The sequence below is a fragment of the Bos grunniens genome, chromosome X (genome assembly GCF_055505025.1).
Source record: "Bos grunniens cultivar Pamir isolate PY7600 chromosome X, Bosgru_T2T1.0, whole genome shotgun sequence".
Lineage (NCBI taxonomy): Eukaryota > Metazoa > Chordata > Mammalia > Artiodactyla > Bovidae > Bos > Bos grunniens.
Genome location: NC_141194.1, coordinates 29,521,295 through 29,546,838, shown reverse-complemented (window position 1 = coordinate 29,546,838; position 25,544 = coordinate 29,521,295). Strand labels below are relative to the sequence as shown.

Here is a 25,544-nt window from a genome sequence, read left to right as displayed (position 1 = left end):
CCTCAGGGAGTGAGCCAGCCACCTGTTACTTGTTCTCCCTCTGTGAACCCCAATAAAGCCTTGCCTGAAAAAAAAAAAGGAATTATAGTGCAGAGTGGGGCAGTGTCCTGGTTCCTTCCAAGGAAAATACTTAACACTTTTGAGCTCTTCTACACTAAGGCCCCGACCCAGGTGGAAGATGGTAACTTCAGGCTGAGCACAAGAGTCCTGGGGTACCTCCCTGTTAACTCATCACCCACCAGTCAGAATAAAGCCACACCACCTGCAGCCCTGACCCCAAATACTGCCTAAAAACATTTCTTCCCCAAACTACCAGAGAGTTCCAGGTTTTTTGAGCCCAAGGCACCCTTTCTCCTTGTTTGGCCCTTCAATAAACCCTTCTGTGCTCTAAACTTTGACGATTTGACGTGCTTGGCTTCAGCTGGGCATGGGCACACACTTGCATTTGGTGACACTATGAAGGGCTGTCGGTCACAGTAACTACATGGGCTTTTATCGTAAGATAAATGAGAATCATGGAAGGATTTTAACTGGCAGGGGGACACGGTCAGATTTGCTTCTAAAGTGACTGCTCTGTTACTTTGGAGAAGACACTGGTGTGGGGGCAGGGAGATGAGGAGAAATCCCTGTTGAGTAGTTCAGGAGGGAGCCTTGACTATGGTGGTGCCAGTGTCAGTGGAGAAAAGGATATAGATTGTGGATTTATAAGAGGTAAAAACAACAGACTCTGGTGATGGGTGTGCACAAGCTTAGAGAGAAGGGGGTATCAAAGCTGACTCCAAGATCAATGGCTCAATAATACCTTTAGTAAGCTTTCTACCTCTAATCTATACCCAATTCTAATTTGTGTTTTTAATTCTAAACTGTTTTTCTCCTCACCACCACCCTCTTAAGGCAACTCAGTTCTGATGCCATCTACCTGGAGATGCGTAAGATACCACAGGTTAAGGGCCCCTTTCAGACACCAATCACAAATCAGGGTTGTTACCTGTGCTTCTGACCCACCAGCTATAGATCAAATCACAACCCCCTCCCCTCAGGTCTGATTAACTCATTCGAGCAGTTCACAAAACTCAGAGAAACATGTGACTTACTAGTGTATGAGGATATGAGGGAAGGCCACAACTCGGGAACAGCCGGAGAGAAGACAGGCGCAGGGCATGTGGAAAGGACTGCAGAGCTGCCATGCCTTCTCTAGGTGTGCCGCTCTTCTCAGTGCTCACCAGCCTGGAAAAGCTCTGAACCCCATCCCTTTGGGTTTTTCTGGAGGCTTCATTACACTGGCCATTGGTGATAGAACTCAACCACCGTGGCCCTCTTCCCCAGCAATCTGCAGGGGAGTGGGTAGGACTGAAAGTTCCACCCTCTTATTACATGCAACCAGCCCCGCCCCAAGCTTAGATGTGTTCCAAATGGCCTGATTAACATAACAAAAGATACCTTTTTATTAATACTACTCTCATCGCATGCAATTCCAAAGTTTCAGGAGCTCTGTGCCAGAAATGGAGACGAAGACCAAATATACACATAAATAAATAAATCACAGTATCACATTACCAACTTGTTAGGAACAAAACACTTCCTTTTGAGTAAGAATTGCAGAGGCCATCCACGAGGTCACCCACAAGATGTATCCATTAGTTTCTAACTGTGACATAAACCACTTCCAAAATGTCATGGCTTAAAACAACAATCATTTATTTACTCACAGTTTTGAGGTTTGGCAATTGGAGCTATGCTTCTGTGGGTCGTTCCCCTCCTGCGGGCCTCTGCACTCAGGCTGGTGAGTGCAGTCAGCTGGAAGTTTAACTGACTAAGGGCCTTCAGCTGAGATGGCCTAGTGACTGGTTCCACCTGATCTCAGCTTCCAGGGGGCAAGCCTGACTTCTTTCCACAGCGGTCTCAGGGCTCCAAAGAACAAGAGGTGATTCCCAAAAGGTTATCACTTTTCAAGCTTTTTTGCTTGCACTTTACTTTCGCCTCACTGGACAATACAAGTCACGCAGTCAAGCCCAGAGTCATTGTACAAGAGGCTCACTCAGGGGCATGGATATAGGGAGCTGTGACCAAACAGGGGAAAAACACTGAAACACTCTGCCACACGTTTGTTTGTTTTTTTTTAATTTTGTATTTTTGGCCAAACTGAACAGCATGTGGGATCCTGGTCAAGGATTGAACCCACACCCCCTGCATTGGAAGCACAAAGTCTCAACGACCGGACCACCAGGGAATTCCCAGTTTCATTGTTTTAACTATGAATGACTTGAAAACTTCTGGGAGGATTTCCTACTATTTTCTACTATAATATCTCAGGGATTTACTTACATTTATGTAGAATCAATGCATTGTGACTGCCAACTAAAGAATGTCACACACCATCTAGCTCTACAAGGATTGTCATCAACTACTGCAGTCACTGACCTTCAGCAACCCCCGAAAGGCATCACGGCCGAAATCTGGAACGAGGCACTCTGTGAGCTGGGAAAACTGGCAGAACAGGCCTTCAGATACGTGTTTTCAGGAGACATTTTTATGAAACCGATTTCCTACATCTTCCCGTACTTAGAAAAGCACTACAACCATTAACTAAGAGGTCTGTTCCTCGTGACTAGTAGTTACCTTCTACCAAGACGGGCCATGATAGCACGTAACCCTTCTATAAAACCAGCATAATCACAAAATACTCCTCTTTGGAATAGTTCCCCAGAGCTATCTGAGAGGCTGTCTCCTGAGCTATAGTTCCAGGAAGTCCCCAAATAAAACTCAAACCTCCCATATTTTGTGGTTTTATTTCAGTCAACATTATCTAGGTACAACTACTGTTTGATCTGGTGTTCTTCATCTAGTGTCACACACAGTGTATCAAGAAAATAGTTTGCCTAGTAAAACACCCCCTTATTCCCTGCAAAATCTCATACTTTATATACCTATTGTTGCCCTGCTGTACCCTCAAAAAAAGGCAAACTATATAAAATATACAACACTTATCTAAATCACCTAACAAACATTACCTTTATTTCATGAGACTAAAGTTAGTAATTACCCCAAATTAGCCTCCTAACTATATCTATGCATTACTTAGATGTGTAAAGTTCATAAAGACAGGCATCCCCCTCCATCTGCCATTTACTCCAACAAAATCAAAATGAAAGTACATTTTAATAATCTCCAAAAGAAAAAAAATATTTCAATACTAATTTTACCACAAGCCAAACTACCATACCAAATACCAATATTATCACTTAAATACATAATTTTTATACATATAAAATCCAACTCAACCTGTTAATGTAGCTTAATAATTAAAGCAAGGCACTGAACTTCCCTGGTGGTCCAGTGGATGAGAATCCACCTGCCAATGTAGGAGACATGGGCTTGATCCCTAGTCTGAGAAGACTCCACATGCCACGGAGCAACTAAGCCCTCAAGCAGGCCCCACTCTGCAGACTGCGAGCCAGAACTACTGAAGTCCAAGCGTCTAGAGCCTGTGCTCTGCAACCAGAGAAGGCACAGCAATGAGAAGCCCATGCACAACTAGAGAGTAGAGAGTAGCCCCTGCTTCCCACAACTAAAGAAAAGCCCATGCAGCAATGAAGACCAACCAAAAAGAGAATAAATATTTTTTTTTAATTAAAAAAAAATCAAGGCACTGAAAAATACTTTGATGAGTTTACTAACTCTGAAAACACATAAGGTTTGGCCCCAGCCTTTCTATGAGTTTCAGGTAAAATTACGTATACAAGTACCTGCAGCCCAGTGAGAATGCCCTCTAAATCATAAAAGATCAAAAGGAGCAGGCATCAAGCACACTAAAAAGTGACTCACAACATCTTGCTTAACCATACCCCACAGTAAGCTTGTAACCGAAAGTTTAAGCTACATTAACTAAACAGCACAATTGAACTCAACTCACAGGCTAGTAAAGTAATGCTTAAAATTCTCCAAGCCAGGCTTCAGCAATGCGTGAACTGTGAACTTCCAGATGTTCAAGCTGGTTTTAGAAAAGGCAGAGGAACCAGAGATGAAATTGCCAACATCCGCTGGATCATGGAAAAAGCAAGAGAGTTCCAGAAAAACATCTATTTCTGCTTTATGGACTATGCCAAAGCCTTTGACTATGTGGATCACAATAAACTGTGGAAAATTCTGAAAGAGATGGGAATACCAGACCACCTGACCTGCCTCTTGAGAACCCTATATGCAGGTCAGGAAGCAATAGTTAGAACTGGGCATGGAACAACAGACTGGTTCCAAATAGGGAAAGGAGTATGTCAAGGCTGTATATTGTCACCCTGTTTATTTAACTTATATGCAGAGCACATCATGAAAAATGCTGGGCTGGATGAAGCGCAAGCTGGAATCAAGATTTCCAGGAGAAACATCAATAACCTCAGATATGCACATGACACCACTCTTATGGCAGAAAGCAAGGAAGAGCTAAAGAGTCTTTTGATGAAAGAGGAGAGTGAAAAAGTTGGGTTAAAACTCAACATTCAGAAAACTAAGATCATGGCATCCAGTCCCATCACTTTGTGGCAAATAGATGGAGAAACAGTGGCAACAGTGGCAGAATTTATTTTTGGGGCTCCAAAATCACTGCAGATGGTGACTGCAGCCATGAAATTAAAATATGCTTACTGCTTGGAAGAAAAGCTATGACCAACCCAGACAGCATATTAAAAAGCAGAGACATTGCCAACAAAGGTCCATCTAGACAAGTCTATGGTTTTTCCAGTAGTCATGTATGGATGTGAAAGTTGGACTATACAGAAAGCTGAGCACCGAAGAATTGATGCTTTTGAACTGTGGTGTTGAAGAAGACTCTTGAGTGTCCCTTGGACTTCAAGAGATCCAACCAGTCCATCCTAAAAAAAATCAGTCCTGAATATTCATTGGAAGGACTGATGTTGAAGCTGAAACTCCAATACTTTGGCCACCTGATGTGAAGAGCTGACTCATTTGAAAAGATGCTGATGCTGGCAAAGATTGAAGACAAGAGAAGGGGACGACAGAGCATCACCAACTCGATGGACATGAGTTTGAGCAATCTCGAGGAGTTGGTGATGGATAGGGAAGCCTGGCATGTTGCAGTCCATGGGGTCACAAAGAGTCAGACATGACTGAGCAACTGAACTGAGCAGAACTGATTGCAAATAAAACTAGCCTCCAGGCATTAACTCAAAGACTGACATCTGCCTACTGAAACGAAGCATGCAGGGAGCCAGGAGCTTCCTAGTCTCATCTTTGTTGTGCACTTAGTATTTGTATGACCATGGCAAGACGTTTAACCTGTGAGTCAGTTTCTACATCTGTAAAATCAGAGATTTGGATGTCACATACTGTAGTGACATCACTTTAGTGAGTGTTTACCCTGAAGGTTTGCATGTGGTTGTGTGTGAATAAGACAGCCTTCATTTAATTCCCTCCTATATCACTTAGCTAGTGCCTAACATTGTCTCATCGTTTTCAAAAGGGATATAAATAAGCATGTGTTAGGAAGACTAAACACAAATAGGGAAGTAAAATACTTATGATATATAGAATCTCTCAAATTTTAACTGTTATTATGAGTTTTTAAGCCATCAAAATGCCTTAAATATTTTTGTTTAATTTTAGTATAAAGCCTTCTATTTGCAATATGAATAGCAATATGAATTTGCAGTATGAATAAACTCTTCCGGTTCAGCCTTTTAAATTATGTTCCAAGTTTGATCATAAGTACAAAAGAAAAACATAGTATATTTTATTACATATGCTTTATTGTATGGAAAAGTATTTCTGAAGATACGGAGTGTCAAGAGCTAAACTAGTCAATGAAAAATGTAATGTAAACCTCTTTAATGAGTAAGTCAGTGCTGTGCTGTGCTTAGTCACTCGGTCCTGTCCAACTCTTTGTAACCCCATGGACTGTAGCCCACCAGGCTCCTCTGTCCGTGGGATTCTCCAGGCAGGGATAGTGGAGTGGGTTGCCATGCCCATCTGCAGGGAATCTTTCCACCCCAGGGATCAAACACAGGTCTCCCCCATTGCAGGTGGATTCTTTACAGTCTGAGCCACAAGGGAAGCAGTGTAAATCAATATAAAATGCTTATTTCTATATGGATTTTGGCGTATTTCAAATCTTTGCTCTTAAAAAGAATTTATAATCTAGATATCAAAGTAAGAAGTAAACAGTAAAAGTAGTATAATTCATAGTTGTTAAGAACAAATGTTAATTACTGGACTTTGAACAAGTCAGATTAGCATATGATTTGGTGATGAGAAAAATCCTGAGTTAGGAAACAGTCATTCAACTGAATGTTGATAAAGGGCTAGACTGCAATGAACAAAGAGTGATGCACATGAAGTGGAAGAACGGCATGAGTATTAGAGCAGGAGTGGAAAAGACCGTGATGTGTTTTGGAGACAGTGGATAGATAGGGCTGGGGATGTTAAGGAGATAAGGCTAAAATGATGAAACTGAGATCCTTAAATGCCTGTTTAAGGACTAGAATTTTTTCTTTCAAGACTGAAAGAGGAAAGTGTAATTTTAACACAGGACAAGTAATTTGCAGGGGTGTACCTAGCCTTTCCTCATAGCTCACCTCATAGAATCCGCCTGCAATGCAGGAGACCCTGGTTCGATTCCTGGGTCAGAAAGATCCCCTGGAGAAGGGATAGGCTATCCACTCCAGTATTCTTGGGCTTCCCTGGTGGCCCAGATGGTAAAGAATTTGCCTGCAATGCAGGAGACCTGGGTTGGGAAGACCCCCTGGAGGAGGGCATGGCAAGCTTGCATGCTGATGTTATTGGCTAAGTCTAGCCTTTACATTGATCTGATTTGTTGTCATATAGCAGGTACTTTGCTCTGACTGGCTGACATCTACCTCAGTTTGTTCTGATTGGCGGACTTCTAACCTGACCCATTTGGCTTACCTCAAGCCTGTACATTGCTCTGACACATTGCTCTGATTGGCTGACTCCTAGCCTGAACCTTGCTCTGATTGCCTGACCTCAGGCCTTTACTTTGTCGTGATTGGTGGAATCCTAGCCCATGCTTTGCTCTGATTGGCTGAGTCCTGGCCTGTACTTTGTTCTGACTACTTCTTAGACCGTCCATATGTATGATTGGCTGAATACTAGCTCATACTTTGCTGTTATTGCCTGAATCCTGGCCAGTACTTTGTTCTGATTGGTTGACTCTTAGGCTGCACCTCTTGTTGACTGGCTGACACCTAGACTGTACATTATTACGATTGGCTGATTGTAGCTTGTACTTTGCCCTGATTGCCTGACTCAAAGACTATAAATTACTCTGATTGGCGGACCTCTAACCTGTACTCTGAGCTGACTGGCTGACTACTAGCCAGTATCTTACTCTGATTGGCTGACAGTAGCCTGTAATTTGCCCTTATCAACTGACTCCTAATTTGTATATTGCTCTGATTGGCTGACTCCTAACCTGTGCATTGCTCAGAGTGGCTAACTCCTATCATGTATATTGCTCTATTAAAGACTCTTAGCATTTCCCTGCACTGATTGGCTGACTTGAAATTGCACACTGCTCTGATTGTCTGACTCTGGATGGTGCATTGTTCTGATTTGCTTACTCCTAGACTGTGCCTTACTATGATTGGCTGACTCGAGCCTGTACATTGCCCTGATTGGCTGCCTCCTATCCCCTTCTTTCTCTGATTGGCTGACTCCTGCCCTGTATTGCTCTGATTATCAGAGTCCTAGTTCTATGGTCTGATTGGATACTACACAGTCTGTTCACTGCTATAATTGGCTGAATCCGAGCCCATAGTGTGCTGAGATTGCCTGACTCCTGGCCTTTACGTTGCTCAAATTGGGTAACTCAAGTGTTCTTTGTTCTGATTGGCTGACTCTTAGCCTACACCTTGTTCTGATTGGTGAAAACTAGCCTACCCTGATTGGCTGAATTCTGGCCAGTACTTTGTTCTGATTGACTGACTCCTAGCCAGGTCTTGGCCCTGACTGGCTGACTCTGAGCCTGATCTTTACCCTGAATGGCCGAATCTGAGCATGTATATTTAACTGTTTGGCTGACCTCAAGCCTGTTATTTGTCCTAATTGGCTGACTCCTAGCCTGTATTTTGCTCTGATTGGCTAACTCCTATCCGGTAGTTTGCTCTGATTGGATGACTTCTGGCCTGTACTTTGCACTGATTGGCTGACTCAAAGCTTACATGCTGATGGTAGTAGCTAAGCCTAGTCTTTACATTGATTTTATTTACTATCTTATTGTATTATGGTCTGACTAGATGACTCCTTGGAGAAGGCAATGGCACCCCACTCCAGTACTCTTGCCTGGAAAATCCCATGGACGGAGGAGCCTGGTAGGCTGCAGTCCATGGGGTCGCTAAGAGTTGGACACGACTGAGCGACTTCACTTTCGCTTTTACTTTCATGCATTGGAGAAGGAAGTGGCAACCTACTCCAGTGTTCTTGCCTGGAGAATCCCAGGGACAGGGGAGCCTGGTGGGCTGCAGTCTATGGGGTCGCACGAAGTAAGACACGACTGAAGTGACTTAGCAGCAGCTGCAGCAGCAGCAGACTGATTGGCTGAACTCTATCATATTCTTTGCTCTGATTGGCTGAGTCCGAGTCTTTACTTTGCGCTGAGCAGCTGAGTCCTAGCCTGTACATTTCTCTGATTGGCTGAACTCTAGCATACATTTTCCCCTGATTGGCTGACTCCTATCTTGTATTTTTCTCTGATTGGCTAACTCCCATCAGGTAGTTTGCTCTGATTGTCTGACTACTGGCCTGTACATTGCTCTGATTGGCTGACTTCTAGCCAATACCTTGTTCTGATTGGCTAAACTCTAGGCTATACTTTGCTCTAACTGGCTGACTCCTAACCTGTTCTTTTCTCTTATTGGCTGAGTCCAAGCATATACTTTGCCCTAATTGGCTGAGACATAGCCTGTACATTTATTTATCTGATTGGCTAAACTCTAACCTGTACTTTGCTGTGATTGGCTGACTCCCAGCCTGTTCCTTGCTCTGATTGGCTGAGTTCAAGCCTTTACTTTGCCCTTAGTGCCTGAGTCCTATCCTGTATTTTACTCTGATTGGCTAACTCCCATCAGGTAGTTTGCTCTGATTGGCTGTCTCCTAGCCAGTTCCTTATACTGATTGGCTGAGTTCAAACCTGTACTTTGCCATGACTGGCTGAGTCCTAACCTGAACATTTCTCTAACTGGCTGAACTCTAGCCAGTCTTTTGCCTGACTGGCTGACTCCTAATCTGTTCTTTGCTCTTATTGGCTGAGTGCGAGCCTGTACTTTGACTTGATTGGCTGAGTTCTAGCCTGTACATTTCTCTGATTGGCTAAACTCTAGCCTGTACTTTGCTTTGATTGGCTGACTCCTAGCCACTACATTGTTCTGATTGACTGGTCTAACCAACACTTTGCTTTGATTGGCTGACTCCTAACCTGTTCTTGGCTCTGATTGGCCTAGCCGGAGTCTGTACTTTGCCATGATTCAGTTCAGTTCAGTTCAGTCGCTCAGTTGTGTCCGACTCTTCGCGACGCCATGAATTGCAGCACACCAGGCCTCCCAGTCCATCACCAACTCCCGGAGTTCACTCAGACTCATGTCCATCGAGTCAGTGATGCCATCCAGCCATCTCATCCTCTGTCGTCCCCTTCTCCTCCTGCCCCCAATCCCTCCCAGCATCAGAGTCTTTTCCAATGAGTCAACTCTTCCCATGAGGTGGCCAAAGTACTGGAGTTTCAGCTTCAGCATCATTCCCTCCAAAGAAATCGCAGGGCTGATCTCCTTCAGAATGGACTGGTTGGATCTCCTTGTAGTCCAGGGGACTCTCAAGAGTCTTCTCCAACACCACAGTTCAAAAGCATCAATTCTTCGGCGCTCAGCCTTCTTCACAGTCCAACTCTCACATCCATACATGACCACAGGAAAAGCCATAGCCTTGACTAGACGAACCTTTGTTGGCAAAGTAATGTCTCTGCTTTTGAATATGCTATCTAGGTTGGTCATAACTTTCCTTCCAAGGAGTAAGCGTCTTTTAATTTCATGGCTGCAGTCACCATCTACAGTGATTTTGGAGCCCAAAAAAAATGAAGTCTGACACTGTTTCCACTGTTTCCCCATCTATTTCCCATGAAGTGATGGGACTGGATGCCATGAGCTTCGTTTTCTGAATGTTGAGCTTTAAGCCAACTTTTTCACTCTCCACTTTCACTTTCATCAAGAGGCTTTTTAGTTCCTCTTCACTTTCTGCCATAAGGGTGGTGTCATCTGCATATCTGAGGTTATTGATATTTCTCCCCACAATCTTGATTCCAGGAGTCCTAACCTGAATATTTCTATGATTGGCTGAACTCTAGCCTTTTTCCCTGATTGGCTGGCTTACTGGCGTGTATATTGCTCTGATTGGCTGGCTCCTAGCCAGTACCTTGTTCTGATTGGCTGACTGTAGGCTCTAGTTTGCCCTTATTACCTGCCTCCTAACTTGTATATTGCTCTGATTGGCTGATCCTTAGCCTGTGCATTGCTCTGATTTTCTGACTCCTATCCTGTACTCTGCGCTGAGTGGCTAAGTCCTATCTGGTCGTTTTCTCTGATTGGCTGAGTCCTGGCCTTGCCTTGCACTGATTGGCTGACTTGAAATTGCTCTCTGCTCTGAATGTCTGACTTGAGCCTCTACATTGGTCTGAGTTACTGACTCCTAGTCCAAAACTTGCTCTGATAGGCTGGCTCGAGCCTGTACTTTGCCCTGATTGGCTGACTCATAGCCCCTACTTTGCTCAATTGGCTAACTCCTTGCCTGTACATTGCTCTGGTTGGCTGGCTCCTAGCCTGCACTTTGCACTTATTGGCTGGCTCAAAGCTTATATGCTGTCCTGATTGGTTAAGTCAGGCTTTATATTGGTCTGGTTTGCTGGCTTATAACCAGTACTTTTCTCTGACTGGCTGAATTCTACCCGGTTGTTTGTTCTGATTGGCTGACTCCTGGCCTGTCCTTTGCTCTGATTGGCTGACCCCTGGCCTTTTTCCTCCATGGTTGGCTGACTCCTTGCCTTTATTTTGTCCTGATTGGCTGATTTTAGCCTTGCATTTTTCTGATTGGCTGATTTCTAGCATGTACTTTGCTCTGATTGGCAAACTCCTATATGTTAATTTCCCCTGATTGGCTGACTCCTGAATTGTATTTGCTCTGATTAGCTAACTCCTAGCATGTATGTTGCTCTGATTGGCATATTCCAAGTCTGTACTTTGCACTGATTGGCTGACTTGAAACTGGTATTCTGCTCCGATTGTCTGACTCCATCCTTTGCTTTGGTCTATTTGCTGACTCCTAGACTGTACCTCGGAGAAGGCAATGACACCCCACTCCAGTACTCTTGCCTGGAAAATCCCATGGATGGAGGAGCCTGGTAGGCTGCAGTCCATGGGGTCGCTAAGATTCGGATACGACTGAGCGTCTTCACTTTCACTTTTCACTTTCATGCATTGGAGAAGGAAATGGCAACCCACTCCAGTGTTCTTGCCTGGAGAATCCCAGACTCGGGGGAGCCTGGTGGGCTGCTCTCTATGGGGTCGCACAGAGTCAGACACGACTAAAGTGACTAAGCAGCAGTGGCAGACTGTACCTACCGTGATTGGCTTCCTTGAGCTGGTACTTTTCGTTGGTTGGCTGACTCCTATACCCTCTACTTACTCTTATTTGCTGACTCCTGGCCTGTAGTTTGCTCTGATTGGCTGTCTCCTAGCATGTATATTGCTCTCATTGGCAGACTCCATATCTCTATCTTCCACTGATTGGCTGACTTGAAGCCGGTATTCTGCTTTGAGTCTCTGACTCTAGGCTGTCCATTTTTCTGATTCGCTGGCTCCTAGACTGTACCTTACTGTGACTAGCTGATTTGAACTTTTACTTTACCCTGATTGGCTGACTCCTATCCCCTACTTGCTCTGATTGACTGACTCCTGGCCTGTAATTGATCTGATTGGCTGACTGATAGCCCATAGTTTGCTCTGACTGGCTGACTCCTAGCACCTCATTGCACTGTTTGCCTGCTTCTTAGCCTGTTCTTTGCTCTGATTGGTTGACTCTTAACCTGTGCTTTAGTTACCAAAATATATGTGGCTTCCTGCTGCTTGCTTCTCAAAAGCCAAAAAACAAGCAAGGTTAGTGGCTAGGAAAGATTGCTCAATTTCAGATGCTGGCAGCCATGGTGGCAAGATGAATGTCTGGCCTAAGGCCAACTCCCCACCACTGGCAACTATTGTGGTAAGAGCTTTCATGGATAGCAGTAGGCTACGAGCAGAAACAGCATATTCAGCTCTGACATTCATCTTCTGATTGCTCATCGGTGATCTGATCAGAGTCATATTGGTTGTTTTAGGTACCCTTAATCTTAAGTTCTAAGGTCCGTTTGTTCCCATGTATTTGAGGTAAGTTCTTGCAATTGTGGCAGCATATGTCATTGGGTACAGCCTGGTCATCATGAAGCTAACTTTTTCACCCTAGTTTTTGGTATCTGTACTCGTCACAGGATGTACCTCAGAATATTATCTGTAGGACTAAAGGTCCTTGACTATGCTTAATGAGTACATTATTATTATTTGGTTTCCTTTACTGTTTTCCTTTGTTTTCACATTTTCTGATGTTTCTGATTAAACTTATTCTTTGACTAAAGTTTTCCACACACAAAAGGCTGACTGAGGACATGGTGGGTGCTGGAAGGCAAGGATCATAGGGTTCTGCTCTGTTTCAAACCTCCCTTTTCTTGATTACTCTGCAATCATGAATAGGGACAGGTACAGAAGGAAAAAAGGAATATTACTTTGTCATAGTACCTGGACAAGCATTGAAAATTAATAGACATTACAATGAGAATAATAATCAAAATGGATCTTTGTTTTTTCCTTAATGGTTAAAGCAGATGTACAGTGTATGTTTAATAGACCACAAACAGGCTGTGCTTGTTAGCCTAAAATTCAAGATAAATCATGTGTAGGCCAGCATTATTTCCCCATACCTCAGTATGTGAAAATTTCTTCCATCATTTGCCTCTTTTAATTGTAACTCCTTTCAAAGAAAACATTAATCATCAATTATTTATCTGACGTTGGCAGAGTGGCTCTTTTCCCTGCTCTGGGTCCATCCATTTCTCTGGGTGCTTGGCTTTGTTTTTGTTTATATATTTGCCTAGTTGTTCATGTTGGGGGAAAACTAATCAGATTATCATGAACAGGCTCAGAGATATGTTCACAGGGAAATGCTTTCTAGGCCATACATTTTATCATTTGTATCCAGTTGTCATACAGATATTGTACATGTGCTTTAAGTCATAAACTTAAAGCCAGCAGTGCTACATATCACAAGTAGTTATACTCTGTGACCACGTTATTGGACAATATTTCCATCCTGAACACTGGGGTCAAAATATGATTAGAAACAAGACAATTACTTTCCTTTAGAAGTCTGTTACCAAATTCTGATCAATATTCCACTAGAACTTTGCTCTCTTCATAGATAGAAGGAAAAAAAAATTAGATTGAGAATCAGTTTACTATCAATAAAATTCATTTACCTAATTAAATTTAGTGTAATCTTAATCCTGCCAAGGTACAAAATTCGTTTTTCAAAGTTCCTTTTTCAGAAACCTTTTTTTTTTATCATCTCCTAAATCCCCACAAATTTGTCCTGCATTTCCCTATACAGAAACAAAGACCTGTAGGACAGAAGTGTTATCATCATTCTTTCTCAACAAAAATATTTCCATTCTTTATACCTTCTCTTTGCTGACAACACATATCCTACTTGCTTTACACACTGCAATGGTTTCCTTATCACTTTTCACATCACAAGTTTTAACCCTGGAAAGCATAACAAATCCAAGATACAAGTGACTAAAATGTTATAGCAACATTTTCGGATTGGCAAATAAAAATATATTCCATAAACTTTAAAAACATTTATTTTATCACACCATAATTTTTCTTTAATAATACAACATGCATGTTTAAAAACCCAAACATCTTTAGTTTCCTTCTTATTCTTACAAGAAGACAAAAGTAGATATATTTAGATTTGTTTTATTTATAAGTGCTTATATTTTTTAAGGCCAATTCAATAGAACTCCTTTAAAAGTTAACTGCAACAATATTATCCAAAGTCAAAAGCCCATATTGAGACACGCAGACCTCCAGACAAATGGATATCTCATGGTTTCATTGTTTTACATTTCATCAATTAGACATTGCAGTTAAATGTATCCATTTATGAATAACAGAATAGTCAATTTTACATATGCTATTTTAAGCCTTCTCTTTTTCCCCTTTGACTTGAAGTTTTACTTATTAATACAAAGATGAAGGCTCAGGCAAAGTAGACATGTTTGTAATTCAAGGACATGATGAGAGTCAACTTCCAACTTTCTTCTACACATATTTTTGTTTTAGCGTGGTCTGAAAAAATTGTTTTATCAAGCTGCTGCTACTGCTAAGTCACTTCAGTCGTGTCTGACTCTGTGCGACCCCATAGATGGCAGCCCACCAGGCTCCCCCGTGCCTGGGATTCTCCAGGCAAGAACACTGGAGTGGGTTGCCATTATCAAGCTAGCCTTCTCTAACTGCACATACAAAGAGAAACGGTTTTTAGAATTGCAAGAGTTTCATCTTAACCAATTTTCTTAGGAATCTAAAGAATACTTTGCTATATATTGTCCAAAAAAAAGTTTCTTTTTTGTTAGTCATGATTCCATGGCTAAAATTTTTCTTAATGAATTGAACCTGAATTTCCCATTTTGCATAAGGCAACAAAATGCCACTGACACAAATGGAATACACACACACGCACCAAACAACAGGTCAGTCACAAACCCTCTCCGAGGGAGACTGGTACAGATTCCCAGACAAACACCTCCCCAACATGAAGCATTCCCAGTGGTAGCCGACGTCAGAACCAATTGGCAAAATGTCCAAATGACACTCACCAACGTGAGTGTCATGGTGGTCACCAACGGTCCTCAATGGTAGATAGATGTCAGAACCAATTATCAATGCACCAATAGCACTGTTCACAAACAATCCTCAACATCAGACACACATCAGAACCAATTTGCAAAATGCTGGAATAGCACCTCAAGCCCCAAACAGTTCTCAACATCAGAACCAATTGGCACGAATGTCTAAACAGCACTGCTGCTGCTGCTGCTGCTAAGCTGCTTCAGTCATGTCCGACTCTGTGCGACCCCAGAGACGGCAGCCCACCAGGCTCCCCCGTCCTCACAAATGAGAAGATCGCCCATGTGCACACTGGTGGACTAACCAAGATTTGGAGCTCGTCAGCTCATCTCAAGTCTAAGTTTCCATTCCACCAAGGAAAAGAATAAGTTGGCAGCCAGTGCCAAGCAAGGGAGAAACAGAGAGGATTCTCAAAACAGATGGTTTTGGCAGCTGTTAGGAACGTCCCTGAAATCCCCTACTCTGGGCTAGCTAGCCACAAGCAGCAGGCTCATACGTTGTCATGGCCACAGGTCTCCCCTGGAAAACCCAGGAGAACCAGGTGCCATGAAAGCTCAAGAGCCAGCAGTAGGCAGCCCCAAGATGGGCACCAAAATCTGTTACCAAAAGGTGTGTGGGGTCCGGCTGCTCTCCTCTCAAAAGCCAGTAAACTGGCCAGGTTGTTGTAAAGAAAAGTTTACTTTATTTCAGAGGTCTGCAACTGAGTGGTAGGAGGGCGGATGTCTGTCCAAAGATGGACCACCCCCACCACTGGCAACCACTGAAGCAAGAACTTTTTTAGATAGAAGGAGGGGACTATATGCAGAAAAGGCACAGTCAACGTTGAATCATCTTGGTTGTCTTAAGTGCAGTTAATCTTCAGTTCCAGGGTCCATTTGTTCCCATTTCTTTGAAGCCAGTTCTCAGAATAGTGGCGGCTTATGTCATGAGAACAGTCTGGTCATCATGAAGTTAACTTCTTCACCCTAGTGTGTTAGTATCTATATGACAGCTTACAGGATGTGGCTCAGAATATTGTCTATAGCCCTCGAGAAAGATTTAAAGGTCCTTGACTATGCTTAATCAATACATTATTGTTATCCGGTCTCCTTTGACTGCTTTCCTTGGTTTTCACATGTTCTCATTTTTCTGATTAAGCTTATTCTTTGTCTAAAGTTTTCCACAGACCAAGGGCAGGCAGAGGACATGGTGTGTGGAGGTAAGGACCTCAGAGTTCCTCTCCATATCACTTTGCTCTGATTGACTGACTCTGATTGCCTGTACTATGCCCTGATGGTCTGACTCCTAGCCTATAAATTTCTCTAGTTGGCAGACCTCTAGTCTGTACATTGCTCTTATTGGCTGTCTCATAGCCTGTACCTAACGCAGATTGGCTAATTCTAGTCTGTACTTTGCCCTGATTGGCTGACTGCTAGCCTGCACATAGCTCTTTTTGACTGATGCCTAGCCTGTACTTTGCTCTCATTGGTTAACTGCTAGCCTGTATTTTGCTCTGATTGGCTGACTTCATACTTGTACTTTGCTCTAATTGGCTGACTGCTAGCCTGTGCTTGCTCTCACTGGCTGACTCTTTGCTTGTAATTTCCCCCGACTGAAAGTGAAAATATTAGTCACTCAGTCCTGTCCGACTCTTTGCCACCCCAGGGACTGTAGCCTGCCAGGCTCCTCCATCCATGGGATTATCCAGGCAAGAATACTGGAGTTGGTTTCCATTTCCATCTCCAGGGGACCTTCCTGACCCAGGAATCAAACCCAGGTCTCCCGCATTGCAGGCAGATGCTTTACCATCTGAGCCACCAGGAGGGATTAATTATAGAATCCCTGTCACAGATTTACTGTGGAAATTAAATGAGATCATATAGTTAGAACATTTAATGGTTGCTAGCACTAGAAAGAAATGGCACCCCACTCCAGTGTTCTTGCCTGGAGAATCCCAGGGATGGAGGAGCCTGGTAGGCTGCAATCCATGGGGTTGCTAGGAGTCAGACACGACTGAGCGACTTCACTTTCACTTTCCACTTTCATGCATTGGAGAAGGAAATGGCAACCGACTCCAGTGTTCTTGCCTGGAGAATCCCAGAGACAGGGGAGCCTGGTGGGCTGCCATCTCTGAGGTCGCACAGAGTCGGACATGACTGAATTGACTTAGCAGCAGCAGCAGCAGCAGATGACCGATTGGCTGAACTCTATCCTATTCTTTGCTCTGATTGGCTGAGTCCGAGTCTTCACTTTGCACTGAGCCGCTGAGTCCTAGCCTGTACATTTCTCTGATTGGCTGAACTCTAGCATACGTTTTTCCCTGATTGGCTGACTCCTATCTTGTATTTTTCTCTGATTGGCTAACTCCCATCAGGTAGTTTGATTGTCTGACTACTGGCCTGTACCTTGCTCTGATTGGCTGACTTCTAACCAATACCTTGTTCTGATTGGCTAAACTCTAGGCTATACTTTGCTCTGACTGGCTGACTCCTAACCTGCTCTTTTCTCTTATTGGCTGAGTCCAAGCCTGTACTTTGCCCTAATTGGCTGAGTCATAGCCTGTACATTTATTTCTCTGATTGGCTAAACTCTAACTTGTACTTTGCTGTGATTGGCTGACTCCTAGCCTGCTCCTTGCTCTGATTGGCTGAGTTCAAGCCTTTGCTTTGCCCTTAGTGGCTGAGTCCTATTCTGTATTTTTCTCTGATTGGCTAACTCCCATCAGGTAGTTTGCTCTGATTGGCTGTCTCCTAGCCACTTCCTTATACTGAATGGCTGAACTCTAGCCTATACATTTCTCTGACTGGCTGACTCCTAACTTGTCCTTAGCTCTGATTGGCTGAGTTCAAACCTGTACTTTGCCATGACTGGCTGAGTCCTAACCTGAACATTTCTCTAATTGGCTGAACTCTAGCCAGTCTTTTGTTCTGACTGCTGCTGCTGCTAAGTCTCTTCAGTTGTGTCCGACTCTGTTTGACCCTAGAGACGGCAGCCCACCAGGCTCTGTTATCCCTGGGATTCTCCAGGCAAGAACATGAGTGGGTTGCCATTTCCTTCTCCAGTGCATCAAAGTGAAAAGTGAAAGTGAAGTCGCTCAGACCTGTCCGACTCTTAGCGACCCCATGGACTGCAGCCTACCAGGCTCCATCCCTGGGATTTTCCAGGCAAGAGTACTGGAGTGGGGTGCCATTGCCTTCTCCGTTTGCTCTGACAGGCTCGGACTCAGCCAATTAGAGTAAAGAACAGGTTAGGAGTCAGCCATCAGAGCAAACTGCCAGTCAGAGCCAGTCAGTTTGCTCTGACTGGCTGACTCCTAACCTGTTCTTTACTCTTATTGGCTGAGTCCGAGCCTGTACTTTGCCCTGATTGGCTGAGTCCTAGCCTGTACATTTCTGATTGGCTAAACTCAAGCCTGTACTTTGTTCTGATTGGCTGACTCCTAGCCACTACATTGTTCTGAATGGCTGACGTCTAGCCAACACTTTGCATTGATTGGCTGAATCCTAACCGGTCCTTGGCTCTGAGTGGCCTAGCCGGAGCCTGTACTTTGCCATGACTGGCTGAGTCCTAACCTGAACTCTAGCCTGTCTTTTGCCCTGACTCGCTGACTCCTAAACTGTTCTTTACTCTTATTGGCTGAGTCCGAGCCTGTACTTTGTCCTGATTGGCTGAGTACTAGCCTGTACATTTCTCTGATTGGCTAAACTCTAGCCTGTGCTTTGCTTTGATTGGCTAACTCCTAACCTGTGCTTGGGTCTGATTGGCCTAGCCGGAGTCTGTACTTTGCCATGATTGGCTGAGTCTTAACCTGACTATTTCTCTGACTGGCTGAACTCTAGCCTGTCTTTTTCCCTGATTGGCTGGCTACTGGCATGTACATTGCTCTGATTGGCTAGCTCCTAGCCAGTACCTTGTTCTGATTGGCCGACTGTAGGCTCTAGTTTGCCCTTATTCAGATCAGATCAGTCACTCAGTCGTGTCCGACTCTCTGCGACCCCATGAATCCCAGCACGCCAGGCCTCCCTGTCCATCACCAACTCCCGGAATTCACTGAGACTCTGACTCCTAACTTGTATATTGCTCTGATTGGCTGATCCTTAGCCTGTGTATTGCTCTGATTTTCTGACTCCTATCCTGTACTTTGCGCTGAGTGGCTAAGTCCTATCTGGTAGTTTTCTCTGATTGGCTGAGTCTTGGCCTTGCCTTGCACTGATTGGCTGACTTGAAATTGCTCTCTGCTCTGAATGTCTGACTTCAGCCTCTACATTGGTTAGAGTTACTGACTCCTAGTCCAAACCTGGAGAAGGCAATGGCACCCCACGCCAGTACTCTTGCCTGGAAAATCCCATGGATGAGGAGCCTGGTAGGCTGCAGTCCATGGGGTCGCTGAGGGTCGGACACGACTGAGCGACTTCACTTTCACTTTTCACTTTCATGCATTGGAGAAGGAAATGGCAACCCACTCCAGGGTTCTTGCCTGGAGAATTCTAGGGACAGGGGAGCCTAGTGGGCTGCCGTCTATGGGATCGCACAGAGTCAGACACGACTGAAGCGACTTAGCAGCAGCAGCAGCAGTCCAAACCTTGCTCTGATTGGCTGTCTCGAGCCTGTACTTTGCCCAGATTGGCTGACTCATAGCTCCTACTTTGCTCGATTGGCTAACTCCTTGCCTGTACATTGCTCTGGTTGGCTGGCTCCTAACCTGCACTTTGCAGTGATTGGCTGATTCAAAGCTTGCATGCTGTCCTGATTGGTTAAGTCAGGCTTCATATTGGTCTGGTTTGCTGGCTTATAACCAGTACTTTTCTTTGACTGGCTGACTTCTACCTGGTTCTTTGTTCTCATTGGCTGACCTCCGGCCTGTCCCTTGGTCTGACTGGCTGACTCCTGGCCTTTTTCTTCCATGATTGGCTTACTTCTTGCCTTTATTTTGTCCTGATTGGCTAATTTTAGCCTGTGCATTTCTCTGATTGGCTGATTTCTAGCATGTACTTTGCTCTGATTGGCTAACTCTTATCTGTTAATTTTTTCTGACTGGCTGACTCCTGAATTGTATTTGCTCTGATTGGCTAACTCCTAGCATGTACATTGCTTTGATTGGCATACTCCAAGTCTGTACTTTGCACTGATTGGCTGACTTGAAACTGGTATTCTGCTCTGATTTTCTGACTCCATCCTTTGCTTTGGTCTATTTGCTGACTCCTAGACTGTACCTCGGAGAAGGCAATGATACCTCACTCCAGTACTCTTGTCTGGAAAATCCCCTGGACGGAGGAGCCTGGTAGGCTGCAGTCCATGGGGTCGCTAAGATTCGGATAAGAGTGAGTGTCTTCACTTTCACTTTTCACTTTCATTCATTGGAGAAGGAAATGGCAACCCACTCCAGTGTTCTTGCCTGGAGAATTCTAGGGACGGGGGAGCCTAGTGGGCTGCCATCTATGGGATCGCACAGAGTCGGACACGACTGGAGCGACTTAGCAGCAGCAGCAGCAGCTGCCTGTATGTTGTTCTGATTGGCTGACTCCTAGACTGTACCTTACTCTGATTGGCTCATTCTAGCCTTTACTTTGTCTTGATTGGCTGACTCCTAGCCCAGTTTTCTCTGATTGGCTGACTCAAAGCTTGTTGGGGGGCTGAACTGATTAAGTCTAGCCTTTATATTGGTAGGATTTGCTGTTCCTGTACTTTACTGTGATGGTCTAACTCCTTTCCAGTAGTTTGCTCTGATTGGCTGGCTCCTGGCCTGTATTTTTCCCTGACTGATTCCTAACACCTACTTTGCTCTGACTGGCTGGCTCTTGGCCTATACGTTGCTGTGATTGGCCGACTCCAGGCCTATACTTTGTTCTGATTGGCTAACTCCTAGCCTGTACATTGCTCTGATTGGCTAACTCCTTGCCTGCACTCTGCTCTGATTGTCTGACTCTAGCTTGTGCATTGGTCTGATTTGCTCACTCCTAGACTGTACCTTCGGAGAAGGCAAAGGCACCCCACTCCAGTACTCCTGCCTGGAAATTGCAGTCGATGGACGAGCCTGGTAGGCTGCAGTCCATGTGGTCGCTAAGAGTCAGACACGACGGAGTGACTTCACTTTCTCTTTTCACCTTCATGCACTGGAGAAGGAAATGGCAACCCACTCCAGTGTTCTTGCCTGGAGAATCCCAGGGATGGGGGAGCCTGGTGGGCTGCTGTCTATGGGGTCGCACAGAGTCGGACACAACTGAAGCAACTTAGCAGCAGCAGCAGACTGTACCTTAGGCAGTGGCACCCCACTCCAGTACTCTTGCCTGGAAAATCCCACAGACAGAGGAGCCTGATAGGCTGCAGTCCATGGGGTCGCTAAGAGTCGGGCACGACTGAGCGACTTCACTTTCTCTTTTCACCTTCATGCATTGGAGAAGGAAATGGCAACCCACTCCAGTGTTCTTGCCTGGAGAATCCCAGGGGCGGGGGAGCCTGGTGGGCTGCCATCTCTGGGGTTGCACAGAGTTGGACACAACTGAAGCGACTTAGCAGCAGCAGCGACAACAGACTGTACCTTACTGTAATTGGCTGATTCAAGCCTATACTATGCCCTGATTGGCTGACTCCAGCCCCCTACTTTCCCCTCATTGGCTGACTCCTAGATTGTTCTCTGCTTTCACTACTGATTCCTAGCATCTCCTTTGCTGTGATCGGCTGCTTCTTAGTCTGTACCTTGCTCTGGTTGGCTGACTCCTAGCCTGTGTTTTAGTTACCGAAATGTAAAAATCTCAACATTCAGAAAACTAAGATCATGGCATCTGGTCCCATCATTTCATGGCAGATAGATGGGGAAACAGTGGAAACAGTGAATGACTTTATTTTGGGGGGCTCCAAAATCACTGCAGATGGTGATTGCAGCCATCAAATTAAAAGACACTCGTTGGAAGGAAAGTTATGACCAAACTAGATCAGATCAGATCAGTCGCTCAGTCGTGTCCGACTCTTTGTGACCCCATGAATTGCAGCACACCAGGCCTCCCTGTCCATCACCAACTCCCGGAGTCCACTGAGACTCACATCCATCGAGTCAGTGATGCCAGTCCAGCCATCTCATCCTCTGTCGTCCCCTTCTCCTCCTGCCCCCAATCCCTCCCAGCATCAGGGTCTTTTCCAATGAGTCAACTCTTCACATGAGGTGGCCAAAGTACTGGAATTTCAGCTGTAGTATCATTCCTTCCAAAGAAATCCCAGGGCTAATCTCTTTCAGAATGGACTGGTTGGATCTCCTTGCAAACCAAGAGACTCTCAAGAGTCTTCTCCAACACCACAGTTCAAAAGCATCAATTCTTCGGCACTCAGCCTTCTTCACCATCCAACTCTCACATCCATACATGACCACAGGAAAAACCATAGCCTTGACTAGACGGACCTTTGTTGGCAAAGTACTGTCTCTGCTTTTCAATATGCTATCTAGGTTGGTCATAACTTTCCTTCCGAGGAGTAAGCGTCTTTTAATTTCATGGCTGCAGTCACCATCTGTAGTGATTTTGGAGCTCCCCAAAATAAAGTCTGACACTGTTTCCACTGTTTCCCCATCTATTTCCCATGAAGTGATGGGACTGGATGCCATGATCTTCGTTTTCTGAATGTTGAGCTTTAAGCCAACTTTTTCACTCTCCACTTTCACCTTCATCAAGAGGCTTTTTAGTTCATCTTCACTTTCTGCCATAAGGGTGGTGTCATCTGCATATCTGAGGTTAGTGATATTTCTCCCAGCAATCTTGATTCCAGCTTGTGCTTCTTCCAGTCCAGCGTTTCTCATGATGTACTCTGCATATAAGTTAAATAAACAGGGTGACAATATACAGCCTTGACGGACTCTTTTTCCTATTTGGAACCAGTCTGTTGTTCCATGTCCATTTCTAACTGTTGCTTCCTGACCTGCATACAAATTTCTCAAGAGGCAGATCAGGTTGTCTGGTATTCCCATCTCTTGAAGAATTTTCCACAATTTATTGTGATCCACACAGTCAAAGGCTTTGGCATAGTCAATAAAGCAGAAATAGATGTTTTTCTGGAACTCTCTTGCTTTTTCCGTGATCCAGCAGATGTTGGCAATTTGATCTCTGGTTCCTCTGCCTTTTCTAAAACCAGCTTGTACATCAGGAAGTTCACGGTTCACATATTGCTGAAGCCTGGCTTGGAGAATTTTGAGCATTTCTTTACTAGCGTGTGAGATGAGTGCAAGTGTGCGGTAGTTTGAGCATTCTTTGGCATTGCCTTTCTTTGGGATTGGAATGAAAACTGACCTTTTCCAGTCCTGTGGCCACTGCTGAGTTTTCCAAATTTGCTGGCATATTGAGTACAGCACTTTCACAGCATCATCTTTCAGGATTTGGAATAGATCAACTGGAATTCCATCACCTCCACTAGCTTTGTTCATAGTGATGCTTTCTAAGGCCCACTTGACTTCACATTCCAGGATGTCCTGCTCTAGGTGAGTGATCACACCATCATGATTATCTGGGTCGTGAAGATCTTTTTTGTACAGTTCTTCTGTGTATTATTGCCATCTCTTCTTAATATCTTCTGCTTCTGTTAGGTCCATCCCATTTCTGTCCTTTATTGAGCCCATCTTTGCATGAAATGTTCCTTTGATATCTCTGATTTTCTTTAAGAGATCTCTAGTCTTTCCCATTGTGTTGTTTTCCTCTGTTTCTTTGCATTGATCGCTGAAGAAGGCTTTCTTATCTCTTCTTGCTATTCTTTGGAACTCTGCATTCAGATGTTTATATCTTTCCTTTTCTCCTTTGCTTTTTGCTTCTCTTCTTTTCAAAGCTATTTGTAAGGCCTCCCCAGACAGCCATTTTGCTTTTTTGCATTTCTTTTCCATGGGGATGGTCTTGATCCCTGTCTCCTGAACAATGTCACGAACCTCATTCCATAGTTCATCAGGCACTCTATCTATCAGATCTAGGCCCTTAAATCTATTTCTCACTTCCACTGTATAATCATAAGGGATTTACAAACTAGATAGCATATTAAAAAGCAGAGATATTACTTTGCCAACCAAGGTCCATGTAGTCAAGGCTATGATTTTTCCAGTGGTCATGTATGGATGTGAGAGTTGGACTGTGAAGAAAGCTGAGCGCTGAAGAATTGATGCTTTTGAACTGTGGTGCTGGAAAATACTCTTGAGAGTCCCTTGGACTGCAAGGAAATCCAACCAGTCCATTCTAAAGGAGATCAGTCCTGGTTGTTCATTGGAAGGACTGATGCTAAAGCTGAAACTCCAATACTTTGGTCATGTCATGCGAAGAGTTGACTCATTGGAAAAGACCCTGATGCTGGGAGGGATTGGGGGCAGGAGGAGAAGGGGACGACAGAGGATGAGATGGCTGGATGGCATCACTGACTTGATGGACATGAGTTTGAGTTAACTCTGGGAGTTGGTGATGGACAGGGAGGCCTGGTGTGCTGCGATTCATGGGGTTGCAAAGAGTCAGACACGACTGAGCGACTGAACTGAACTGAATTGAACTGGTGTAGGTTCCAACTGCTTGCTTCTCAAAAGCCAACAAACAGGCCAGAATGGTGGAAAGGAAATATTACTTAATTTAGATGCTGGCAACTGGAGTGGCATGAGGAATGTCAGGCCCAAGGTCAACTCCCCACCACTGGCAACCTTTGAGGTAAGAAAGAGCTTTTATAGACAGAAGGAGGGGGCTATATGCAGAAATAGCATAGTCAGCTCTGATAATCATCTTAGAATGGTCATCAGTGGTTTGAGTCATCTTGGTTGTTTTAGGTACCCTTAATCTTCAGTTCCAGGGTCCATTTGTTCCCATTTCTTTGAGGCCAGTTCTCAGAATTGTGGCACCTTATGTCATGGGTATAGTATGGTCATCATGAAGTTAACTTCTTCACCCTAGTGTTTGGTATCTATATGACAGCTCAGAGTATTATCTCAAGTGTCTCAGAGTATTATCTCAAGGCTTTGAGAAAGATTTAAAGGTCACTGTCTATGCTTGATTGGTATATTATTCTTATTTGATCTTTTTTGAATGTTTTCCTTGTTTTCCACATGTTCTCATTTTTCTGATTAAACTTATTCTTTGACTAAAGTTTTCTACACACAAAACACTGGCTGAGGACATGTTGCAGGGTGCCGGAGGGCAAGGATCATAGGGTTCTGCTCTGTTTCAACCCTCCCTTTTCTTGGATACTTATCAGTCTTGTATAGGGACAGGTACAGAAGAAGAAAGGGAATATTACTTAGTCATAGTACCTGGACAAACACTTGAAAATTATTAGACATGACAATGAGGATAACAATCAAAATGCATCTTTGTATTATTTTCTGAATGTATTTTTTCTTAATGGTTAAAGCATATGTACAATATATGCTTAATAGGCCATAAACAGGCTGTATTGGTTAGCCTAAAGTTCAAGATAAATCACATGCAGGCCAGAATTATTTCCCCATCCCTCAGTAGGTGAGAATTTCTTCCAGCATTTTTCGCTTTTAATTATAACTCCTTTCACAGAATGTGTCAATAATCAACATATTTTTCTCACATTGGCAGAGTGGAA

General features: G+C 44.1%; 1 long non-coding RNA gene across 5 annotated transcripts in view; it reads right to left on the bottom strand.

The window, feature by feature from the left end:
• LOC147340084 (uncharacterized) overlaps positions 1 to 25,544 on the bottom strand; it is a 51,809-nt gene that overhangs the window by 22,261 nt on the left and 4,004 nt on the right. The window contains exons 1-2 of one of the 5 annotated variants that reach the window (XR_015159453.1): positions 1,710 to 1,799; positions 1,095 to 1,330 (exon numbers count right to left, since the gene is read on the bottom strand). The exons of 1 other annotated variant lie outside the window; for it this stretch is intronic. This is a non-coding gene — a long non-coding RNA (uncharacterized LOC147340084). Of the gene's footprint in view, positions 1 to 1,094; positions 1,378 to 1,709; positions 2,710 to 25,544 lie in introns of those variants that run through there. 3 more of the 5 variants (XR_015159455.1, XR_015159456.1, XR_015159452.1) reach the window with 3 other exon arrangements.